General features: G+C 47.8%; 5 non-coding genes and 5 pseudogenes across 5 annotated transcripts; all 10 read right to left on the bottom strand.

The window, feature by feature from the left end:
* Window positions 1–3,478: 3,478 nt before the first annotated feature.
* LOC135604185 (5S ribosomal RNA) lies at window positions 3,479–3,597 on the bottom strand (annotated as a pseudogene).
* Window positions 3,598–4,098: 501 nt separating this feature from the next.
* LOC135599411 (5S ribosomal RNA) lies at window positions 4,099–4,217 on the bottom strand. The gene has a single exon (XR_010481885.1). It is a non-coding gene; the product is annotated as a 5S ribosomal RNA (ribosomal RNA).
* Window positions 4,218–4,569: 352 nt separating this feature from the next.
* On the bottom strand, window positions 4,570–4,688 carry LOC135599916 (5S ribosomal RNA). The gene has a single exon (XR_010482255.1). It is a non-coding gene; the product is annotated as a 5S ribosomal RNA (ribosomal RNA).
* Window positions 4,689–5,038: 350 nt separating this feature from the next.
* LOC135600442 (5S ribosomal RNA) lies at window positions 5,039–5,157 on the bottom strand. Its single transcript, XR_010482763.1, has one exon. It is a non-coding gene; the product is annotated as a 5S ribosomal RNA (ribosomal RNA).
* Window positions 5,158–5,507: 350 nt separating this feature from the next.
* Window positions 5,508–5,626, bottom strand: LOC135600795 (5S ribosomal RNA). Its single transcript, XR_010483109.1, has one exon. It is a non-coding gene; the product is annotated as a 5S ribosomal RNA (ribosomal RNA).
* A 350-nt stretch (window positions 5,627–5,976) lies between these two features.
* Window positions 5,977–6,095, bottom strand: LOC135600268 (5S ribosomal RNA). Its single transcript, XR_010482594.1, has one exon. It is a non-coding gene; the product is annotated as a 5S ribosomal RNA (ribosomal RNA).
* Window positions 6,096–6,445: 350 nt separating this feature from the next.
* Window positions 6,446–6,564, bottom strand: LOC135603842 (5S ribosomal RNA; annotated as a pseudogene).
* A 350-nt stretch (window positions 6,565–6,914) lies between these two features.
* Window positions 6,915–7,033, bottom strand: LOC135601701 (5S ribosomal RNA; annotated as a pseudogene).
* Window positions 7,034–7,406: 373 nt separating this feature from the next.
* Window positions 7,407–7,525, bottom strand: LOC135604619 (5S ribosomal RNA; annotated as a pseudogene).
* Window positions 7,526–7,875: 350 nt separating this feature from the next.
* On the bottom strand, window positions 7,876–7,994 carry LOC135602817 (5S ribosomal RNA; annotated as a pseudogene).
* Window positions 7,995–12,387: the final 4,393 nt, after the last annotated feature.

Below are 12,387 nucleotides of genomic sequence, written 5' to 3'. Positions count from 1 at the left end.
AGCTCGAAGGACTAGGGTCACTCGTCAACCAGTAATATTGAAGCCCTCAGCCCCCCCTACTATCGACCAAGTCCCTGCACCAAAGAGGTTAACAGGAGAAGAGCTTCGGGAGCGATATGCGAAGGGGTTATGTTGGCATTGTGACGAGCCGTGGAGCCGTGAGCATCGCTGTAGTAAAGGAGGACTTCTTATGATTGAACCGATAGAAGAAGAGGTCATTGAACATCCAAAAGAGAGCTTTGAACATGAAGAAGAAGATGCAGAAGAAGAGCCACAACCGACCGAAGTTACGGTACATACACTAGCTAGCTACTCAAACCCGCAAACGATGAAAATTGGAGGCCTTCTCAAACAACAACCAATCACTGTTCTCATCGACACGGGCAGTACTACTAACTTCCTAAATAGTAAGCTTGCTGTTCGGATATCATTACCTATCGAGAATCGCTGCAGGTTTGATGTTAAGGTCATCGACGGACGGATTTTGAATTGTGATCATAGGCGCTTGCAGGAGAAACTATTGCTGCAGGACCAAGAGATAATTGCAGATTTCTTCCTTCTCCCTCTTAACAATCATGAGGCCATGCTCAGAATTAAATGGTTGACGACATTAGGTGATATTTCTTGGAATTTTATGAAACTAATTATGAAATTTTACAGTAAGGAGAAACAGGTGACATTGCACGGGAAACGTGGGGGCGACATAACAACGATTTGCACACAACAAATGGAGAATGTTTTGCATAATAAAGCATGCAGCGGCTTTTTGGTAAAACTTGAGCAGCAAACTAAGGGAGAGCCAACAGAATTTGAAGATCCAAATCTACTTCCTTTGCTTACTGAATTTTCAAATATATTTGACGAACCGCGCAACCTACCTCTTACCTGTCGGCATGATCATTGTATAATGATTCTTCCAGGCAAATCTTCAGCAAATGCTCAGCCATATCAGTATCCACATCTCCAGAAGGATGAAATAGAAAGGATTATAAAAGAGATGCTCGAAACAGGAGTTATTCGGCCAAGTTGCAACCTCTACTCTTCGCCGGTGCTACTTGTACGCAAGAAGGACGGAACAAGGCGAATATGTGTTGATTACCGAGCTCTCAATGGCATAATCATCAAGGACAAATACTTTATTCCAATAGTAGATGAATTGCTAGATGAAAGGGAGCACAAATCTTTACAAAGCTGGACCTTTGATCCGGGTATCATCAAATACGAGCATGCGAAGAAGACATACGGAAAACCACCTTTTGAACACACAACAACCACGAATTTTTGCTTTCTGCAACAAAAGGTGGAATATCTTGGGCATATCATATCAGAGGAAGGCGTGGCAGTGGACCCCTTCAAAATTGGAGCAATGCAAAACTGGCCGACCTCGAGAAACATAAAATTGCTACATGGCTTTCTGGGTTTAACAGGCTACTACCGCAAGTTCGTGAAAAACTATGGAAAGATCAGTGCACCACTTACTTCCTTACTAGAAAAAAATGTCTTACAATGGTTGGACAGAGCCTCCACTGCCTTCGACAAACTTAAGGCAGCCATGACGACGACGCCGGTGCTAACACTACCAGATTTCAACCGACCCTTCATTATTGAGGCCGACACATCTGGAGTCAGAATTGGAGCCATTCTCATGCAAGATGGTCGACCACTCGCATACACTAGCAAGGCATTATCTCCCTCCGATCAAAATATATCAACATATGATAAGGAGATGCTCGCCATTGTGCGTGCAGCAACGAGGTGGAGATTGTACTTGATCAGGCGATACTTTCAAATCAAGACCGACCATAAAAGCCTAAAATATCTCTTGGAACAGAAGATATCTTCCCCCGAGCAGCAAAAATGGGTAACAAAACTTCTTGGATTTGATTTTGAAATAACTTACAAAAAGGGGAAAGAGAATGTTCTTGCAGATGCGCTTTCGCAGCTACCCGAGCAAGTTGAAGTTTCGACCGTTTCACTTCCGACCAGCGACTTCCTTGAGGATATTAAGATGGAATGGCAAGAAGATTCAGATACTAGTAAGATTATAAAAAAATTGGAGGAAGCACCAAGCCCCATGGCTCATTACAATTGGGACTCAAAAGAATTACACTATAAGGGACGCATTGTGCTTGTGACAAATTCTACTTGCATCTTCAATAGCAGATTTTGGACAAAGTTATTCTATATGCAGGGTACTAAATTGAAAAGGAGTACGACATATCACCCACAAACCAACAGCCAACCGGAAGTTTTAAACAGGTGCTTGGAGACAGCCCAAAGCCACCCACCAAATATGACTACCCAAAGAGAACTCCAGACCCAGCCAAGTGCCATTATTGATCGACGGATCGTGACTCGACGACGACGACCCACTAATGAAGTGCTAATACAGTGGGCGAACCTACCGAAAGAAGATGCCACTTGGGAGAACTATGACGACTTGAAGATCAAATTCCCAGAATTCATGAATCATCAGCCTCGAGGACAAGGCTGATTTGAAGAGGGCGGGTCTGCAAGCTAGAGTCCTAATTGAGAGGGACATTCATGTAAAAATGTTAGGACTCTAGCTAGGAGAGTCCTAATTGAGAGGGACATTCATGTAAAACTGTTAGGACTTTAGCTAGGGGAGTCCTAATTGAGAGAGACATTCTGTTAGGACTCTAGCTAGGAGAGTCCTAATTGAGAGGGACATTCTGTTAGGACTCTAGTTAGGAGAGTCCTAATTGAGAGGGACATTCATGTAGGAGGTTTTTTCTTAGAGAAGAATTAGGAGTTGTAAGGGAATAGGAGTCTTGAGTAGGAGTCCTATTAGGAGTTGGTTAGAAGTAAGAGTCTTAAGTAGGAGTCCTATTAGGAGTTCGGGTTTAGAAGCCATATAAATAGCCATGTATTCCTCCTCTTTTCTCAAGCAATAGATGAATCTTTTCTGCAGCCTTTGAGCAGCAACTTGGAGGGAGGAACCCCTATAGAGTTCCAAGGAGGCCGATCCCCTAAAGAGATCAACCCCAAGTTTAGAATCTGCAAGGGTTCTATCAGGGGTCACCCATCGTAGTACTACTCTGGCCCAAGCACGCTTAACTTCGGTGTTTTGATGGGATCCGGTGATTTTGTGCTGCCATTATCGCACCCGTTTCGCGAGCTTCGTCCCTCGCCTATGTGCACGTCGCGGTCGGCGCATCAACGTCCGGAGCCTCTTGCCCGTCACGAAACCGTCGTCGCTTTCTCGAACGTTCACGAAATCCCTATTGCAAGCTCTCTCCGAGCCCTAGCCCGACGACTGCGTATCGGTCACGGCAAGCGCGTGCCGAAACCATCGGCACTTTCTAGAATGATCTAGGAATCGCTATTGCGACCCAATCCGGAAAGCTCTCTTTGAGCCCCTCGATACTGACTGCGTAGCGGTCAAAGCAAATTTCCAGCCCCAAAACAAACGTCTCGTAGCTCTACGGGAGATGTTTCGTATCCCGGGATGCAAAAAGGAGTGCAACACGAGAACTTCCCAGGGGGTCACCCATCGTAGTACTACTCTGGCCAAAGCATGCTTAACTTCGGTGTTTTGATGGGTTCCGGTGATTTAGTGCTGCCATTATCGCACCCGTTTCGCGAGCTTCGTCCCTCGCCTATGTGCACGTCGCGGTCGGCGCATCAACGTCCGGAACCTCTTGCCCGTCACGAAACCGTCGGCGCTTTCTCGAACGTTCAGGAAATCCCTATTGCAAGCTCTCTCCGAGCCCTAGCCCGACGATTGCGTATCGGACACGGCAAGCGCGTGCCGAAACCATCGGCACTTTCTAGAACGATCTCGGAATCGCTATTGCGACCCCAATCCGGAAAGCTCTCTTTGAGCCCCCCGATACTGACTGCGTAGCGGTCACAGCAAATTTCCAGCCCCAAAAGAAACACTACGCTGGCCCAAGCGCGTGCCGAAACCATTGGCACTTTCTAGAACGATCTCGGAATCGCTATTGCGACCGCAATCCGGAAAGCTCTCTCCGAGCCCCTCGATACTGACTGCGTAGCGGTCACAGCAAATTTCCAGCCCCAAAACAATCGTCTCGGAGCTCTACGGGATATGTTTCGAATCCCGGGATGCAAAAAGGAGTGCAACACGAGGTCTTCCCAGGGGGTCACCCATCCTAGTACTACGCTGGCCCAAGCACGCTTAACTTCGGAGTTTTGATGGGATCCGGTGATTTAGTGCAGGCATTATCGCACCCGTTTCACGTGCTTCGTCCCTCGCCTATGTGCACGTCGCGGTCGGCGTATCAACGTCCGGAGCCTCTTGCCCGTCACGAAACCATCGGCGCTTTCTCGAACGTTCACGAAATCCCAATTGCAAGCTCTCTCTCCGAGCCCTAGCCCGACGACTGCGTATCGGTCACGGCAAGCGCGTGCCGAAACCATCGGCACTTTATAGAACGATCTCGGAATCGCTATTGCGACCCCAGTTCGGAAAGCTCTCTCCGAGCCCCTCGATACTGACTGCGTAGCGGTCACAGCAAATTTCCAGCCCCAAAACAATCGTCTCGGAGCTCTACGGGAGATGTTTCGTATCCCGGGATGCAAAAAGGAGTGCAACACGAGGACTTCCCATGGGGTCACCCATCGTAGTACTACTCTGGCCCAAGCACGCTTAACTTCGGAGTTTTGATAGGATCCGGTGATTTAGTGCTGGCATTATCGCACCCGTTTCGCGTGCTTCGTCCCTCGCCAATGTGCAAGTCGCGGTCGGCGTATCAACGTCCGGAGCCTCTTGCCCGTCACGAAACCGTCGATGCTTTCTCGAACATTCACGAAATCCCTATTTCAAGCTCTCTCCGAGCCCAAGCCCGACGACTGCGTATCGGTCACGGCAAGCGCGTGCCGAAACCATTGGCACTTTATAGAACGATCTCGGATTCGCTATTGCGACCGCAATCCGGAAAGCTCTCTCCGAGCCCCTCGATACTGACTGCGTAGCGGTCACAGCAAATTTCCAGCCCCAAAACAATCGTCTCGGAGCTCTACGGGAGATGTTTCGAATCCCGGGATGCAAAAAGGAGTGCAACACGAGGACTTCCCAGGGGGTCACCCATCCTAGTACTACGCTGGCCCAAGCACGCTTAACTTCGGAGTTTTGATAGGATCCGGTGATTTAGTGCAGGCATTATCGCACCCGTTTCGCGTGCTTCGTCCCTCGCCTATGTGCAAGTCGCGATCGACGTATCAACGTCCGGAGCCTCTTGCCCGTCACGAAACCGTCGGCGCTTTCTCGAACGTTCACGAAATCCCTATTGCAAGCTCTCTCCGAGCCCTAGCCCGACGACTGCGTATCGGTCACGGCAAGCGCGTGCCGAAACCTTCGGCACTTTATAGAACGATCTCGGAATCACTATTGCGACCCCAGTTCGGAAAGCTCTCTCCGAGCCCCTCGATACTGACTGCGTAGCGGTCACAGCAAATTTCCAGCCCCAAAACAATCGTCTCGGAGCTCTACGGGAGATGTTTCGTATCCCGGGATGCAAAAAGGAGTGCAACACGAGGACTTCCCAGGGGGTCACCCATCGTAGTACTACTCTGTCCCAAGCACGCTTAACTTCGGAGTTTTGATGGGATCCGGTGATTTAGTGCTGGCATTATCGCACCAGTTTCGCGTGCTTCGTCCCTCGCCTATGTGCAAGTCGCGGTCGGCGTATCAACGTCCGGAGCCTCTTGCCCGTCACGAAACCGTCATCGCTTTCTCGAACGTTAACGAAATCCCTTTTCCAAGCTCTCTCCGAGTCCTAGCCCGACGACTGCGTATCGGTCACGGCAAGCGCGTGCCGAAACCATCGGCACTTTTTAGAACGATCTAGGAATCGCTATTGCGACCGCAATCCGGAAAGCTCTCTCCGAACCCCTGGATACTGACTGCGTAGCGGTCACAGCAAATTTCCAGCCCCAAAACAATCGTCTCGGAGCTCTACGGGAGATGTTTCGAATCCCGGGATGCAAAAAGGAGTGCAACACGAGGACTTCCCAGGGGGTCACCCATCCTAGTACTACTCTGGCCCAAGCACGCTTAACTTCGGAGTTTTGATGGGATCCGGTGATTTAGTGCTGGCATTATCGCACCCGTTTTGCGTGCTTCGTCCCTCGCCTATGTGCACGTCGCGGTCGGCGCATCAACGTCCGGAACCTCTTGCACGTCACGAAACCGTCGTCGCTTTCTCGAACGTTCACGAAATCCCTATTGCAAGCTCTCTCCGAGCCCTAGCCCGACGACTGCGTATCGGTCACGGCAAGCGCGTGCCGAAACCATCGGCACTTTCTAGAACGATCTAGGAATCGCTATTGCGACCCCAATCCGGAAAGCTCTCTTTGAGCCCCTCGATACTGACTGCGTAGCGGTCAAAGCAAATTTCCAGCCCCAAAACAAACGACTCGGAGCTCTACGGGAGATGTTTCGTATCCCGGGATGCAAAAAGGAGTGCAACACGAGGACTTCCCAAGGGGTCACCCATCGTTGTAATACTCTGGCCCAAGCACGCTTAACTTCGGTGTTTTGATGGGATCCGGTGATTTAGTGCTGCCATTATCGCACCCGTTTCGCGAGCTTCGTCCCTCGCCTATGTGCACGTCGCGGTCGGCGCATCAACGTCCGGAGCCTCTTGCCCGTCACGAAACCGTCGGCGCTTTCTCGAACGTTCACGAAATCCCTATTGCAAGCTATATCCGAGCCCTAGCCCGACGACTGCGTATCTGTTACGGCAAGCGCGTGCCGAAACCATCGGCACTTTCTAGAACGATCTAGGAATTGTTATTGCGACCCCAATCCGGAAAGCTCTCTCCGAGCCCCTCGATACTGACTGCGTAGCGGTCACAGCAAATTTCCAGCCCCAAAACAAACGTCTCGGAGCTCTACGGGGGATGTTTCGTATCTCGGGATGCAAAAAGGAGTGCAACACGAGGACTTCCCAAGGGGTCACCCATCGTAGTACTACTCTGGCCCAAGCACGCTTAACTTCGGTGTTTTGATGGGATCCGGTGATTTAGTGCTGCCATTATCGCACCCGTTTCGCGAGCTTCGTCCCTCGCCTATGTGCACGTCGCGGTCGGCGCATCAACGTCCGGAGCCTCTTGCCCGCCACGAAACCGTCGGCGCTTTCTCGAACGTTCACGAAATCCCTATTGCAAGCTCTCTCCGAGCCCTGGCCCGACGACTGCGTATCGGTCACGGCAAGCGCGTGCCGAAACCAACGGCAAGCGCGTGCCGAAACCATCGGCACTTTCTTGAACGATCTCGGAATCGCTATTGCGACCCCAATCCGGAAAGCTATCTCGGAGCCCCTCGATACTGACTGCGTAGCGGTCACAGCAAATTTCCAGCCCCAAAACAATCGTCTCGGAGCTCTACGGGAGATGTTTCGTATCCCGGGATGCAAAAAGGAGTGCAACACGAGGACTTCCCAGGGGGTCACCCATCGTAGTAATACTCTGGCCCAAGCATGCTAAACTTCGGTGTTTTGATGGGATCCGGTGATTTAGTGCTACCATTATCGCACCCGTTTCGCGAGCTTCGTCCCTCGCCTATGTGCACGTCGCGGTCGGCGCATCAACGTCCGGAGCCTCTTGCCCGTCACGAAACCGTCGTCGCTTTCTCGAACGTTCACGAAATCCCTATTGCAAGCTCTCTCCTAGCCCTAGCCCGACGACTGCGTATCGGTCACGGCAAGCGCGTGCCGAAACCATCGGCACTTTCTAGAACGATCTAGGAATCGCTATTGCGACCCCAATCCGGAAAGCTCTCTCCGAGCCCCTCGATACTGACTGCGTAGCGGTCACAGCAATTTTCCAACCCCAAAACAATCGTCTCGGAGCTCTACGGGAGATGTTTCGTATCCCGGGATGCAAAAAGGAGTGCAACACGAGGACTTCCCAGGGGGTCACCCATCGTAGTACTACTCTGGCCCAAGCACGCTAAACTTCGGTGTTTTGATGGGATCCGGTGATTTAGTGCTGCCATTATCGCACCCGTTTCGCGAGCTTCGTCTCTCACCTATGTGCACGTCGCAGTCGGCGCATCAACGTCCGGAGCCTCTTGCCCGTGTTAGGACTCTAGCTTGGAGAGTCCTAATTGAGAGGGACATTCATGTAAAACTGTTAGGACTCTAGCTAGGTGAGTCTTAATTGAGAGGGACATTCTGTTAGGACTCTAGCTAGGAGAGTCCTAATTGAGAGGGGCATTCATGTAGGAGGTTTTTTCTTATAGAAGAATTAGGAGTTGTAAGGGAATAGGAGTCTTGAGTAGGAGTCCTATTAGGAGTTGGTTAGAAGTAAGAGTCTTAAGTAGGAGTCCTATTAGGAGTTAGGGTTTAGAAGCCCTATAAATAGCCATGTATTCCTCCTCTTTTCTCAAGCAATAGATGAATCTTTTCTGCAGCCTTTGAGCAGCAACTTGGAGGGAGGAACCCCTATAGAGTTCCAAGGAGGCCGATCCCCTAAAGAGATCAACCCCAAGTTTAGAATCTGCAAGGGTTCTAACACCTGGTATCAGAGCAGCGTTCTTGGCGTCTCGCTGCCCTTTCACAGCCATCCATCAACCCTCCACAACCATCCAAAGCAATTCCCACAATTGCTTAAAAGATCGTCACCGAATTCCGCCATCATCTCCACCACCACGGATCATCCTTTGATCTCCCCATGAATTGCAACAGGTTCTGGTTTCCTACGTTACTGCTGCTGCAATTTAGTTATCCTTATTCGAAAATCCAAAAAAAAAAAAAAAAATCGTTCCTGTATTGCTGCATAATCTTTTCGTCACAAAGTTTTCATCTCTACGACGAAAGATACATTGCAGAATTCCAACCGCATAGCACCATCTGTTTGATCTTGCTACTGTGCTTTTGCTATCCAAATTTCTACGAAATTTTTATGACATCTTTGACACTTCCTAACAGTAGATTTCCCTTTGGTTTCATCGAAAAATTCTCAATATAAACTACTGATCTTTTATGTCCAATCTGCTGCACTTGAAAATTTATGCTGCAGAAAATTTCAGCTGCATATCGTTGCCTTAACCCATCTATTTGCAATCTTTTTTGAATGAAATTTCTTATAGACTTCATATATCATCTTGGCTTCCATCTAAGATTGATCTATTAAGAAATTCATCTCTAAAAACGATTTTATGTTGCTGCAATTTTTTGACGATAATTCTGCAATTGCAACTTGCACCAATTTCTTTGCTGTTATACTGCCGAAATTTTCTTGATTAAATTAGATATCCTTGCTGTCATATAAACTGTGATTTTGCTATCAATTCCCTCCTCAAGTCTCTTAAGTTTTTGGTGGAAATTACGTCGAGAAACCGTTGTTTCTTCGACGACAATTCTACTCTTACAAGACAGCACATACTTGCTGCAACTTCCACGGATTTCTGTCAAACCTTTGCTACTATCTACCACAGATCCAAAACTTTCATCCAGAGCCCTAAAACTCTACCAAACCACACCCTCAAACTGCACCCAAAACAGCCACAAAACAAGCCTAAACCGTAGCCTACATCCACCAATCCACCAACACTTTCGACCATCACTTCTCTCAACCTATACATGCCTTTAACCCAATAGCAAAAGAGAGATCTTAACATCATTGATTTGGGGCCATATACTATGGCATCTAAGGAGGTAATCAATGCTAAATTCGAAGCCTTGGAGGTGCGAATGGAGGATAAGATTCGGACGCTCTTTACCGAACTCAGATTGGGCCGACCACTAAGCCCGAAGAAATCATATCAAGGAGAGAGCTTTACCCAATCACACCAAGCCCGAAGAGATGACTTCCAAGAGAGGGGAAGCTCTATGACCAACCCCAACTATCCATGCATGAGAGTGGACTTCCCTAGATGGGAAGAAGGAGACCCGATTGGTTGGATTTCGCACGCGGAGCGATATTTTCGGTACCACAAAACCGCGGATGTATCTATGGTAAAAATTATAGCTATACATCTTGAAGGGGATGCTATTCAGTGGTTTGACTGGTTTGAACATACTTATGGAGTCCTTTCATGGCGACAATTCAAAGAAGAACTGCTGATTCGCTTCAGACCAACCGATTACGAGAATATTGACGAACAACTAGCAAAGATCCGACAAACCTCCACCATTCAGGAGTACCAAACCAGGTTTGAAAGGTTATCTAATCAAAATCATGATTGGTCTCAAAAACAGCTATTGAGGACCTTCATTGAGGGCTTGAAGCCGGAGATCCGAGGAGAAGTTAAAGCGCGACAACCGTACACGCTTATGGCAGCCATCTCTTTCGCACGACATCAAGAGGAGCAATTGAACCATGAAGCTCGGAGGACTAGGGTCACTCCTCAACCAGTAATATTGAAGCCCTCAGCCCCCCCTACTGTCGACCAAGTCCCTGCACCAAAGAGGTTAACAGGAGAAGAGCTTTTGGAGCGATATGCGAAGGGGTTATGTTGGCATTGTGACGAGCCGTGGAGCCGTGAGCATCGCTGTAGTAAAGGAGGACTTCTTATGATTGAACCGATAGAAGAAGAGGTCATTGAACATCCAAAAGAGAGCTTTGAACATGAAGAAGAAGATGCAGAAGAAGAGCCAAAACCGACCGAAGTTACGGTACATACACTAGCTAGCTACTCAAACCCGCAAACGATGAAAATTGGAGGCCTTCTCAAACAACAACCAATCACTGTTCTCATCGACACGGGCAGTACTACTAACTTCCTAAATAGTAAGCTTGCTGTTCGGATATCATTACCTATCGAGAATCGCTGCAGGTTTGATGTTAAGGTCACCGACGGACGGATTTTGAATTGTGATCATAGGCGCTTGCAGGAGATAATTGCAGATTTCTTCCTTCTCCCTCTTAACAATCATGAGGCCATGCTCAGAATTAAATGGTTGACGACATTAGGTGATATTTCCTGGAATTTTATGAAACTAATTATGAAATTTTACAGTAAGGAGAAACAGGTGACATTGCACGGGAAACGTGGGGGCGACATAACAACGATTTGCACACAACAAATGGAGAATGTTTTGCATAAAGCATGCAGCGGCTTTTTGGTACAACTTGAGCAGCAAACTAAGGGAGAGCCAACAGAATTTGAAGATCCAAATCTACTTCCTTTGCTCGCTGAATTTTCAAATATATTTGACGAACCGCGCAACCTACCTCTTACCTGTCGGCATGATCATTGTATAATGATTCTTCCAGGCAAATCTTCAGCAAATGCTCAGCCATACCAGTATCCACATCTCCAGAAGGATGAAATAGAAAGGATTATAAAAGAGATGCTCGAAACAGGAGTTATTCGGCTAAGTTGCAACCTCTACTCTTTGCCGGTGCTACTTGTACGCAAGAAGGACGGAACAAGGCGAATATGTGTTGATTACCGAGCTCTCAATGGCATAATCATCAAGGACAAATACTTTATTCCAATAGTAGATGAATTGCTAGATGAAAGGGAGCACAAATCTTTACAAAGCTGGACCTTTGATCCGGGTATTATCAAATACGAGCATGCGAAGAAGACATACGGAAAACCACCTTTTGAACACACAACAACCACGAATTTTTGCTTTCTGCAACAAAAGGTGGAATATCTTGGGCATATCATATCAGAGGAAGGTGTGGCAGTGGACCCCTTCAAAATTGGAGCAATGCAAAACTGGCCGACCTCGAGAAACATAAAATTGCTACACTAGCAAGGCATTATCTCCCTCCGATCAAAATATGTTAACATATGATAAGGAGATGCTCGCCATTGTGCGTGCAGCAACGAGGTGGAGATTGTACTTGATCAGGCGATACTTTCAAATCAAGACCGACCATAAAAGCCTAAAATATCTCTTGGAGCAGAAGATATCTTCCCCCAAGCAGCAAAAATGGGTAACAAAACTTCTTGGATTTGATTATGAAATAACTTACAAAATGTGGAAAGAGAATGTTGTTGCAGATGCGCTTTCGCAGCTACCTGAGCAAGCTGAATTTTTGGTCGTTTTACTTCCAACCAGCGACTTTCTTAAGGATATTAAGATGGAATGGCAGGAAGATTCAGAGACTAGTAAGATTATAAAAAAATTGGAGGAAGCACCAAGCCCCATGGCTCATTACAATTGGGACCCAAAAGAATTACACTATAAGGGACGTATTGTGCTTACGATAAATTCTACTTGCATCTTCACGAGCAGATTTTGGACAAAGTTATTCCATATGCAGGGTACTGATAGAACCCTTGCAGATTCTAAACTTGGGGTTGATCTCTTTAGGGGATCGGCCTCCTTGGAACTCTATAGGGGTTCCTTCCTCCAAGTTGCTGCTCAAAGGCTGCAGAAAAGATTCATCTATTGCTTGAGAAAAGAGGAGGAATACATGGCTATTTATAGGGCTTCT

The sequence above is a fragment of the Musa acuminata genome, chromosome BXJ2-1, assembly GCF_036884655.1.
Source record: "Musa acuminata AAA Group cultivar baxijiao chromosome BXJ2-1, Cavendish_Baxijiao_AAA, whole genome shotgun sequence".
Taxonomy (NCBI): Eukaryota; Viridiplantae; Streptophyta; class Magnoliopsida; order Zingiberales; family Musaceae; genus Musa; species Musa acuminata.
The sequence above is the reverse complement of the archived record's forward strand: the minus strand, read 5'-3'. Positions and strand labels throughout refer to the sequence as shown.